Genomic DNA, 12,748 nt, shown 5'->3' on the forward strand with positions numbered 1-12,748 from the left:
AACCACTGCCTTGGCTCCAGAAACTCACCGGCCTGTCTCCTGCCTTCCAGAGAACTCTGCTCCAGCGACGCCTTCCAAAGGGACCAGCGACCTCCGAATCCTCTGAGGACTGCCCTGCTTCGACGACGACAAGAAACTCCCGAGGACAGCGGACCTGCTCCAAAAAGACTGCAACTTTGTTTCAAGAAGCAGCTTTAAAGAACCCTGCAACTCCCCGCAAGAAGCGTGAGACTTGCAACACTGCACCCGGCGACCCCGACTCGGCTGGTGGAGAACCAACACCTCAGGGAGGACCCCCGGACTACTCTCCGACTGTGAGTACTAAAACCTGTCCCCCCTGAGCCCCCACAGCGCCGCCTGCAGAGGGAATCCCGAGGCTTCCCCTGACCGCGACTCTCTGAAACCTAAGTCCCGACGCCTGGAAAAGACCCTGCACCCGCAGCCCCCAGGACCTGAAGGACCGGACTTTCACTGGAGAAGTGACCCCCAGGAGTCCCTCTCCCTTGCCCAAGTGGAGGTTTCCCCGAGGAAGCCCCCCCTTGCCTGCCTGCAGCGCTGAAGAGATCCCTTGATCTCTCATTGACTTACATTGCGAACCCGACGCTTGTTTCTACACTGCACCCGGCCGCCCCCGCGCTGCTGAGGGTGAAATTTCTGTGTGGGCTTGTGTCCCCCCCGGTGCCCTACAAAACCCCCCTGGTCTGCCCTCCGAAGACGCGGGTACTTACCTGCAAGCAGACCGGAACCGGGGCACCCCCTTCTCTCCATTCTAGCCTATGCGTTTTGGGCACCACTTTTGGACTCTGCACCTGACCGGCCCTGAGCTGCTGGTGTGGTGACTTTGGGGTGGCTCTGAACCCCCAACGGTGGGCTACCTTGGACCAAGAACTGAACCCTGTAAGTGTCTTACTTACCTGGTAAACCTAACAAAAACTTACCTCCCCCAGGAACTGTGAAAATTGCACTAAGTGCCCACTTTTAAAACCGCTATTTGTGAATAACTTGAAAAGTATACATGCAATTGAAATGATTCAAAGTTCCTAATGTACTTACCTGCAATACCTTTCAAACAAGATATTACGTGTTAAATTTGAACCTGTGGTTCTTAAAATAAACTAAGAAAATATATTTTTCTATACAAAACCTATTGGCTGGATTTGTCTCTGAGTGTGTGTACCTCATTTATTGTCTATGTGTATGTACAACAAATGCTTAACACTACTCCTTGGATAAGCTTACTGCTCGACCACACTACCACAAAATAGAGCATTAGTATTATCTATTTTTACCACTATTTTACCTCTAAGGGGAACCCTTGGACTCTGTGCATGCTATTCCTTACTTTGAAATAGCACATACAGAGCCAACTTCCTACACTCCCACAAACAGGAGCTCAATCAGAAAGTGGTGCAGAAGATTTTTAAAGTGTGGGGCGCAACAACAATAGATCTATTTGCAACTCCTTGGAACGCAAAATGCCAAACCTTTGCCTCCAGGCAGCCACACCCGAAGTCTTCAGAGAATTCCCTTTTAATAAACTGGTCAGGGTCATTAGCATACGCTTTTTTCCCAATTCCACTGCTACACAGGGTCATCAGCAAATGTAAAATGCGTAACATGACATTGATTCTAATTGCTCCACAATGTGCAACATAAACGTGGTACTCAGAAGTTCTACAGCTAGCCCAAGGAACTTTTCTGACCCTACCAAAACCAGTCAATGGATAACGGGAATGTGCTGCAACCAGAACTTGAATATTTCAAACTGACGGCGTGGCTCCCGAAGACTTAGATTTCGGACACATGAAGTTACCAGAAAATACCATCGCAGTATTAAGAGAAGCTAGGAAACCAATAACTAGGAAATGTTATATGGCAAAATGGAAAAGATGTTCACTTTGTTGTGTTAAAAATAAGTTGAACAAGAAGATCACTAGGGAAAAACAGTATTAAAATGTCTGACCTGCCTTTTACAAGAGGTCAAATGACATATACAAGAGGTCAAATGGAAAGACGTTTCTTCACAGCACTAGTGGTTAAAAGGTTCTTAGAGGGTGCAAAAAGAACAGCACCCCAAGATACCAGCACCCACATGGAACCTAAATTTAGTTGTTAGAAAATCATGAAGAAACCCTTTGAGCCACTACACAAGGCTACTTTACAGATGTGAACTAAAAAGTGCTTTCTTAATAGATATTACTCCCTATGCAGGGTTAGTGAGCTACAAGCACTCACAATTCAAGGACCCTATTTTGAAATCCAAACGGACAGGACTGTCATGATAACAGATACACAATTTATACCAAAGGTGGGTTCACATTAACCAATCTATTCAAATTCCAAGTCTTTTTTTTTTTTTTTTTTTTACAGAATCCAAATAGACATGCTGAAAGAACATTACACACACTGGATGCAAGACGATACATTATGTTCTACATTGAAAGAACAAAACCTTTCAGGAAAACTCATCAATTGTTTGTATCTTTCTCAAAGAGCTTCTTGGGAAAACCAGTCGAAAAGATCACAATAGCAAGGTGGATTGAATTGCTTTTCTGTCAAATACTCTGTTACAAGAAATCTGCGTGGCAGCAACTTGGTCATCAGTGCACACATTTACAAAACATTATTGCGTTGACATTCAGGTAAACAAGGAAGCTCAAGTAGGACAGAAGGTGCTAAAGCATTTATTTACAAGTCAATGCCCGTCTTCAACCCAGCAACCACAGTAGTTAAAGCCGCTTTAAAATCAATGCACAACATGTGAATCCAGAAAAGATTCACACTGCAAAATGTAAAGTTTCTTACCTGTAAGTGTAGTTTTGCATCTTGAAGTAGGTGTGACTTGCATATATTTAGATGCAGGGATCGGAACATGGCACACAATTGGGTGTACCATGTTGTTTTCTCCTGGCTTGCACCAGGACACGCAGACTGCAGTGAGAGCTGTGTGCGCTAGTCTTTAGGGGGGGGTCCCTGAAGGTGGCACAGTATGTGCTGCAGCCCTTAGGGAACCACTCATGTACCTGTCCCGTAGGTACCAAGGGTACCACTTACTAGGAAATAAACAGAGGAGCGTGCCAATTGTACACATTTGTACCTGTTTTGGGAGACCGAGAGCTGGCTCTGGGGCCCTTTTAAGCAGGGACCCAGTGCAACTCAGTCCAAAAACCTCATTACTAGTGAGCAAAAAGTGGGGGTGAGCCTTTCACATGCTTGACATGTGACCCAGGAGGAGGATGGTTTTCTTCTAAAGACTCTAAATTTGAGCTTACTGCCCAGTTTCTCCCCATGTTGAAGAGCATGCTAAAATTTGTAATCTCAACCTCCTGTTCTGTGGCGGTGCACCTTTTCGGGCCCCAGTTTGACAAGGTGCTAGAGTAAATCAAAAAAGGTATGAATCCAGCAGTCCATGGGAGTGCTTCAGACCGCTCTGTACAGGGCTCCTTTCTTAAGCAGCAGCCCGGAGGGGGGGCAAAGACCACCTTGCCCAAGCAATGCCATTCTCCCAGAGGCAGCAGGTACAATAAGGGCCAACAAGGGTAACTGGTAAGGACTAAGGTGCCTCCAGCAAGGGGTCTACCACCTCCAAGCAGTGACTTGCTCTGCCTCCCCCTGATCACACATCACCTGTCCGAGAAGCATACAAGGCTTCATCAATTGCGGTGTGGAAATTACATCTGACAAGGAGATTATTGCTGTAGTTCAACACAGCTATTGTATCTAACTATATGCAACCCCTTCAAACATCCCACCCCTTATCCGCACTAAGCAGAATATTTCTCCCTCCTTCAGGAAGAAGTGCAGTCCCTCCTACAAATGAGTGCTGTAGAGAAGGTACCCCTGCAACACCAATGGAGTGACATCTACTGCCATATCAACTACTAGGAACTACTAGTGATTCACTTCCCTGAAACCCTTAGTACAAGTCAGTCTGATAGAGACTTCTAGCCGCTGATTCCTTACCATAGGATATTCACCCGGCCTCTGCCTTCTTCGGCTCCACATCGGTGGTGTTGGTGCCAGAAAGGATGTGCACAGTACCCATAAACGTGCAACTCCGGTGCGCTGACATATGTTCTTTCCGTTTGAGGGATATGTGGCTGTAGATACACATGCTTAGCACAGACCTGCTGAGCTCAAATGTTTGCAAGTTGTTTTTCTTTAAAGAAAGTCTTTCGAGTCACAAGGTATCATAACTCCTGCTCCTGGCTGTAATGCACATGGTCAGAGTCCATTGTTAGATTGTTTTCTTCCGCTGTCTGCTTCGGAAATGTGCTCCTCTGCTCCAGTTTGTTACTGTCATTGTATTTTCAAAACTTTACAGTCGGTATTGTTTCGATCACAGTTCTTCTCACTTCCCCTCGTTCATGCATCCACAGCAACCTCGGGGGGGCAAACTTTGTCTGTCACATTCCGCACACAGATGGTGTCCAACCGGTGATGGAACATATGCCTTTCCACTTCTGCCCTCCATGCTATGCTAAATATCCACGTACCGTTCTCTATCAGATGTGTAACTTGTGCCCCTCTCAGGAAGAGACATGCAAAGCCTGCCAGTCATTTCGGTCCAAGGAGATGCTGAGGGAACGACAACTTGAGATGTCCCGCTGCAGCACTGAGGATACACTGGACCTCTTTGAAGCAGACAACCTCAAGAAGAGGCCAAGTGTCAGAAGCAGACGAGGGCTCCTTTTCACCTGAATACAGCTCTGGCTCTGAGTCCAAAATGCAAGACAGCAAGCCGGGACAACATGTGAGTACATTCTCCCCTCCGACCATCATGGGCATCTAGTGGGGGATAGGATTTGCCGTCACCTATACCATTGGAGTTCACTAACGTCAGACTGTTAGGTTTTACAGATCGTCCAAAATGGCTACTCCATCCCCTTTGTGACCACCCCTCCACCCATGCAACCCACCTACGACTGGCTGAAGGAGGACCACCTCTCCTTGCTCCATCAGGAAATGCTGACTGTTTTGTCAAGGGAGTCATTGAGTGGGTGTCGGCCTCAGAAGTAGGTTGTGGTATCTATTCCAGCTACTGTCTGGTGCCCAAAAAGGATGGTGGCCTTTGTCCTGTCCTAGCCCTGCGCCTTCTCAATCTGTTTCTGAAAAAGGAGAAATTCAAAATGCTCACATCACCCAAGTTCTGTCTGCCCTGTACTCGGGCGAGTGGATGGTAGTGTTGGACTTGCAGAATGCATACTTCCATATCCCTGTACTACCTGCCCCAGATGTTACCGGGGTTCACAGAACACTTTCAGCATGCTGTGCTCCCCTTCCGTCATAACAGTGCCCCTCGGGTGTTCACCAAGGTGATGGTGGTGATTGCAGCTTATCTGCGTAGGTCAGAGGCTCCAGTTTTCCCCTATCTTGATGACTGGCTGTGGAAGGCAGGCTCGCCCCAGGCAGTTGCCTCCCACCTCCAGAGTACAGCAAACCATCTGCACAGGCTAGGGTTCACTATCAACATGCCGAACTCACACCAGACTCCCTATCAGACGCTCTAGTTTATCAGAGCTGTTCTGGTCACAGTGCAGTTTTGGACATCCTCCTGAGCAGCAAGTCCAGATATTCAGTCAATTATACAGATGTTTCAGCCTCTATCCCAGATTTTGGTGAGAATAACTCAGAGGTTGTTGGGCGTCAAGGCCTCCTGTTTGTAACACATGGCAGTTGCATATGCAGCTCTGCAGTGGGAGCTGAAGTCTAAGTAGGCACAGCTTCAGGGGAACATCTCCAACTAAGGCCAGATCTCAGTAATATCTGCAATGGTGGCTGACGAACTGGTAGTCGGTCAGTGAAAGACCCCTCTCCCTTCCCCAACCCCAATGAGTCACTTCTGGGAGAGTTGGAGATCAGAGGACTCCGGTCTCTGGCATAATTCGACTTTAACATCAACCTTTAGAGCTTTGGACTGTCTGCCTGGCATTGAAAGCCTTTCTTCCTTCGATCAAGGGAAGGCTGGTGCAGGTGTTCACAGACAAAACCACTGCCATGTGCTATTGCAACAAAAACGGGTGGGGTTGGAGTCGTGGACACTTTGTCAAGAGGCTCTGCTTCTCTGTACATGGCTGCAATGCCAAGGCATTTCCCTGGTAGTTCATATTCTTGGTGGGCTCTCTGGACACCAGGGTGGACAAACTCATCCGAGGATGCGTAGCGAATCACTTACTGCATCTCCTTGTGGAGGTGGTGCAAGATCTCTTTCAAGAGTGAGGAAAGCCTTGGTTACATCGGTTTGCCACTGGAGAGAAGGCGCAATGTTAGCAGCTGTGCATGCTGGAGTTTCCAAGGCACCTCTTGCTTTGAGACCCTTTTCGTCTTGAATGGAGCTCTGGCCTCCTGTATGTCTTTCCTCCACTACCACTCCTGTCCAGAGTTCTCAAGTAGATCAGGACTGTCTGGGCCCAAGTTATTTTGTGGCTCCGCATTGGGCACAGAAATTCTGGCATAACAAGCCGATGATCACGAGCTTTGGTTTCCCAATCAGGCTGTCTCTTCGAGAGGATCTTCGGTAGCAACATGGGAGGGTCCTGCACCTGAACCTGGGAACCTTTCACCTTCATGCATGGAGATTGGGCCGCAACAGTGGACAGCTTTCGACTTTCCTCCTGAAGTATGTGATGTTATTTTGGCAGCCAGGCCACACCAAGACAGTGTATGCATGCTTCTGGGATAAATTTGTGGGATGGTGTGTTTCTAGGACTGTCTATCCTCTTTCTGCACCTCTCTCTCAGGCCCTACTTTTTGTTCAATCTTTGGCCCAGCCGGACTCTTTTATGGGCACAGTTAAAGGTTATTTATCAAGTATTTCAGCTTTTGTGCATTCACTGGACCAACATTCTTTGTTCAAGTCACCTGTTGTGGCTAGGTTCCTCAAAGGCTTGCAATGTATGTTTTCCTTTGAGGCCATTAATCATGCCCCAGTGTGATTTAAACCTTCTTCTGGCTTTTTTTTAAATATGTGCGACCTTTGAGCCTCTGCACAACTGCCCTTTTCAGTTATTGACCATCAAGACTGATTTTATGGTGCCCATAACCAGCCAGGAGGGTAAGCAAATTGCAGGCACTCAGCACACCCCTCCGTACACCACTTTTATATGATCAAGCTGGTATTCCAGACACATGCCTCCTTCTGAAGGTTGTGACTCCTTTCCATGTAGGCCAGAACATCACCCTGCTTATCTTCTTTACTCCACCTCACATCTCTGAAGAAAAGGAGAGATTCTATCCCCTGGACCCATAACAAGTGTTGTCGATTTACCTTGGTCGCACAAGAGTTCCCTGTGGACAATCAACTCTTTGTGGAGTACAGGTGGGTCAAGAAAGGGAAGGCTGTGGAGAAGCTGAACAGCCCGAGATGGATAGTACTCTGCATGCATTGGGAAAGAAGCAACCCCTTGAAGGCTTGCATGCTCATTCAACCAAAGTCAAGGCTGTGCCCACCGCATTCACCTGTGGAGCCCTTCCCTCAGCTCTCTTTGCCCAGGGGAATGGGTATTCTGCCAAAACGTTCATCTTATGGTGGAGAATCGCCCAGGGGCAGACTGCAACCTGCAGCAGGAGTAGGAACTGATATTTTGAATGTCGGGACACCCCACATCATGCAAATTACCCTTCCTTCTCCAGATACCCACAGTCCATGGGCAATGCACTTTGGATGAACTGGTTGGGGATATTTGCCTAAACCTTTCCACTTCTTCCGTTGCTTACGTGTGTTGTGACAAAACTCAAGCAAACACCTGTAACCTCAATTCTAGTAGCCTGAACCTGGGCCAGAAAGCTCTGGTACTTCACCCTCCTGGGGACATCAGTCAGTCCTTACCGAAGCAGTCTACATGCAGAACAGAGAGCACTCTTCCTTCTTGAGAATTTCAGTTCAGGCCTTCGTGGAGGGTCTAAATAGGGTAATAGTCCCTAGAGTGCCTCCTGCTCCCTTGTGGATCACAATGTAGCCCTTACCAGGCTAATGTAACTATCATTTGAACCTGTGTGCCAAAGTCCCCTTCAGTTCCTCTCCTGGGAGGTGGCCTCCCTCGTGGCCAATACATTGCTTAGTTGCATGAGCGAACTGTAAGCACTCATTCTACTATAGCCCTTCATTCAGGTCCACAAAGACATTGTTGTTCTTGGAACCAAGCATAAATTCCTTCTGTAAGGTATTGTCACTCTTCCATCTTACATTAACCATAAAGCTTGAAGTCTTATTCCTACAACCAGATTATGTTGTGGGTGCAGCACTCTGCACAGTAGCTGTCAAAAAGAGCCCATATATATTACATTAACAAAACCTGGCCATTCTCTAAATTGGACCAGTTCTTTGACCCCTTTGCAAAGCTTCAGACAGGGCATCCCTTCTCCAAAGCTGCAGATAGTCAAAATTATTCAGACCTGCTATCATAAAGCTAAGGGTGTTCTACCTGCTCTACCTAGGGCACAATTCACCTGCAAGAAAGAAGTGACCATGGCCTTCCCGGCAAACGTTCCAATAGTGGGGATCTGAAGGGGAACACTCTGGTCAGGACGGCACATTTACCACTTGCCACTGTGTGACCTATTAGCCCATCAACAGGCTGTGTTGGGCCAGACAGTGTTAGAGGACCTGGTTTCACATATGAATTATCCACACACCCCCTAGCCACTGCTTCTAGAGGGCAATGCTTTTGCTTTACAATCCATGCTAACCATTTGTGGCTCAGCCAGTCATGCTATGAATGATAAATGCGTCTTACCCTGTACGCATTTGTTTGTAGATTCGCATGCATCCACTGTCCTCCCCAGAAGCATGTCTCTTGCAGGTCTTACTTTCTGAACTTCACTGCAGATTGTGCTTGGCTTACTTTTCTTACAATCACACCCCATATTCTGACCTGCTGTGCGAAAAGCTGTCTCAGCATGGAGTCTGTGCCCAAGCACAATGTACACCAAGAGGAGGAGACACCATAGCCGGTGACACAAAAGTCTTCTTTGAATAAAATAACTTGCAAACGGCCAAGCCCAACATTAGATGGTGGGAGTACGCAAAGCATGTGAATCTACTCCACTACAGATGCTTACAGGGTCAGTAGCTTTCTTTATGGCAGACATCACAGGGGTGACACCTGCTGGAGCAACTGCCTGGCTTGTCAGTGAGCAAGCTTTTGTCAATTAAAGTATCATCCGCTACACCCATATCATAAGAGACTGTTGGCGAAATCTTCACCATATGACTTCACTAAGGCAGAGTTGCAGCTATTGAAAGACTGTTCATCTAAGATGTAATTTACAACAGAAGAGCCCCAATCGGCCATTTAAAAAAAAAAAAAAAAAAAAAAAACTTTACTGTACCTTCAGCTGCTGTGCCAGTGGTGTGTCTAGCTCTGCCTATTTTTACATTACCCTTGTTACTGCCACATACGTCTTTGCTGGTGTCTCCAGTACCATCTCAGCTTCCTGTAACGTTACTGCAGTATGCCTCTTCAACTCTAAAGGAGAAGGCAAGGAAGAACCTGATTAATATCAACTTGAGACACTTTTTCACCAAAGACTGATAGACTGATACTAGTCAGAGGGACATATAGGCCCATATTTATACTTTTTGACGCAAAACTGCGCCAACGCAGTTTTGCGTCAAAAAAATTAGCGCCGGATAACGCCATTCTGAAGCGCCATGCGGGCGCCGTATTTATTGAATGACGTTAGCCGGCGTTAGCCGCCGGCGCTGTCTGGTGTGCGTTAAAAAAAAAAACGACGTACACCAGGCTGCGCCGGCGTAGGGGGAAAATGGTGTATGGGCGTCCACAAATGGTGCAAGTCAGGCTGAGGCAAAAAAATCGCCACAACCCGATTTGCCCCATTTTTTTACGACGCCCATCCCCCATTGAAATGACTCCTGTCTTAGCAAAGACAGGAGTCATGCCCCCTTGCCCAATGGCCATGCCCAGGGGACTTCTGTCCCCTGGGCATGGTCATTGGGCATAGTGGCATGTAGGGGGGCACAAATCAGGCCCCCCTATGCCACAAAAAATAAAATAAAAATACTTACCTGGACTTACCTTAATGTCCCTGGGGTGGGTCCCTCCATCCTTGGGTGTCCTCCTGGGGTGGGTAAGGGTGGCAGGGGGTGTCCCTGGGGGCAGGGGAGGGCACCTCTGGGCTCATTCTGAGCCCACAGGTCCCTTAACGCCTGCCCTGACCCAGGCGCTAAAATCCGGCGCTAATGCGGGTTTTTTAGACCCGCCCACACCCGGGCGTCATTTTTGCCCTGGAGTATAAATCCGACGCATATGCATCGGAGTCATTTTTTAAGACGGGAACGCCTACCTTGCATATCATTAACGCAAGGAAGGTGTTCACGCAAAAAAATGACGCTAACTCCATGAACTTTGGCGCTAGACGCGTCTAACACCAAAGTATAAATATGGAGTTAGTTTTGCGTCGAATTTGCGTAGAAAAAAACGACGCAAATTCGGCGCAAACGGAGTATAAATATGCCCCTAAGCAACTCACCCCACTGACCTGCAGAATCAATCTGTGGATGTTGAGGATAAGGACGAGCAAGAAAGACTTATCTACAAAGCGCAAACTTCAGAAAAATGCCGTAGAATTCATAAAGACTGCTACTAGCATACCTATAATTACATACGTTACACCTTTTTTGGAAAAACTGCATTTGTACTAGCAGTACATCCACAAAGAGGTGGTGAATGTCAGGCACCCTCCTGTTGCTGTGTAGCCATTTTAGCTTTAGCTCCATGCACGTTATTTTAACACACTAGGCCAAGCCGCTGTGCACTCTAACCTAGATATATTTTATTTGGCTTTATTTTATTATTATTACAATAGCCAGTTTTACAGTCTTGTTTTATTTTCTGTTTATCTCACTGTTTTGCCTAGGCCAGCACTCTGTTCTCAAACAAGACATTCTTGCTCACTCTGTGCTTCTTCCAAGGCTACAGCACGGTACATTGCCGGTAAATGTGGTTGAAGTTTAGTCTCCAACATTCTTAGAAAATACACATCTTTACGTAGGGACATTTTCTCAGAACATCAGTTGTTTTATTATAAAACACTTCCCTGACCCTTACACGTTAAGAGGGAGATTCCAGCCAGAGAACCACGACTGTATGCTGATTGCCGAATGCTTTGCTACAGATGCTAATGCAGACTGCAGGCCTTTGCTCAGGTATGGGGGATGATGTCTTCCCAGGGGAACCTGAAGGGCAGAATTAGAGCTTAACACACTGTGCTCTAGTATAGCCTAGATAGGAATTAGTCTGTTGTCCATAGTGACAATATGATAGCGTTATTTCTATGCTTCACTCTTCTCATCGCAATATTAATACTGTCATGCTGTGTCGTCCTGGTTATTGGAGCTCACGCTTTGCTATCTAAGAAGCAGTCGTTTTATTAAAATCATTATTGAAACATATACCGCCTCTGTCTATCATTTATAGATATGAGGCCAAGGTAACTGAGAGAAACGAATGAGACCTGAGTGACCACGGCTTCCCTGAGAAACCAAGTATGTCATGCGCTCGGGTGCCCAGTCATCCCTGCCCTCGGGTAGAGATGAGGCACTGCTAGTTAGCTGGAGCAAAACCCAGATTGGAACAACAGGTGTCACCTGCAGTGGGTCAGACTTAGTCTCCCACGCCGCAGGTGATCCTGCCGCTCAAAATCCAGTAGTCTCATTAGAATAATGAGAGCCTACGCAACATGGCGCCGCCAACGTTTGGTCAGGCTCTAATTTTAGGGTCCTCTGGAGTACCTCTGTCTCAATATATATATAATGATACCACAGTACCGTATACGGAGACGTCTGTGGTACTGAGGATTTCCACTCCAGCTACGTAGGCTATCCCAACTGAGGCTGGAGGTTGTTCAAGCTTGAACTTTAAAAGGAAAACCCTATTTGGTGTGCCTTCTCTGAACATATCTTTCAGCTAACATGGCGAATCCACAGCAGGTAGCAATAGCGGTCAATATGAGGCAACCTCTGACTGCACATTTACTGGCAAATGGCCTAACAGCCCAGGGGGGAGGTGGGGGTCCAGTCACATTTGTGATGGACGCCCATCCAGCGTATAGAACAGAACTCTTCTATTCTTGGGTCACATTTCCAGCAGTAGATGGGAACACAAATACATTTGATCACTATACGCATGCAAACGTACCTGGACAATACAGGGCATATGCATACTTAGAAATACCATTATCTTATGAAGAACATAATACTTCGCTTGATGGCACCCTACCCCACACAATATTACCAGTAAGGTTAGGTCCTCTAAGTAACGATGGCCCTACCTGGCCTTTATTGGCCACCTATACACCACATCCTGCAGTAGCAAATTTAGCAGTGGCTGAGTTTCATCGCTTATATACTGAATTAACAGCGACATATAGACGATTAGTACAGTTTGTAATGCAAATATTACATACAAACCCAGCACGTGCTGTTCCAGCACAACCACATACAGTGACGTCAGGCATAAACCCTGCGCTATACATTTGATTACGGGTAAAGTACCCGCCAAACGGGAGGAAACTCCGTTTTGGTTAGCACAAAAAATAAATGCGCTGGAAGCAGTATTTCCCCATACTGGACCTCATGATACACATAGAATTCTAACGATGTGCCTGCCATCCGGGATGGTCCCTACGGTAGATAACTGTAATACTTGGGGCACTGTATTTTCTGCGCTCTATACAACCGCACACGGTACACTGACACTTGCCAATTTGTCGGAAGTGTTGAAACTAA

The sequence above is a fragment of the Pleurodeles waltl genome, chromosome 10, assembly GCF_031143425.1.
Source record: "Pleurodeles waltl isolate 20211129_DDA chromosome 10, aPleWal1.hap1.20221129, whole genome shotgun sequence".
Classification (NCBI taxonomy): domain Eukaryota; kingdom Metazoa; phylum Chordata; class Amphibia; order Caudata; family Salamandridae; genus Pleurodeles; species Pleurodeles waltl.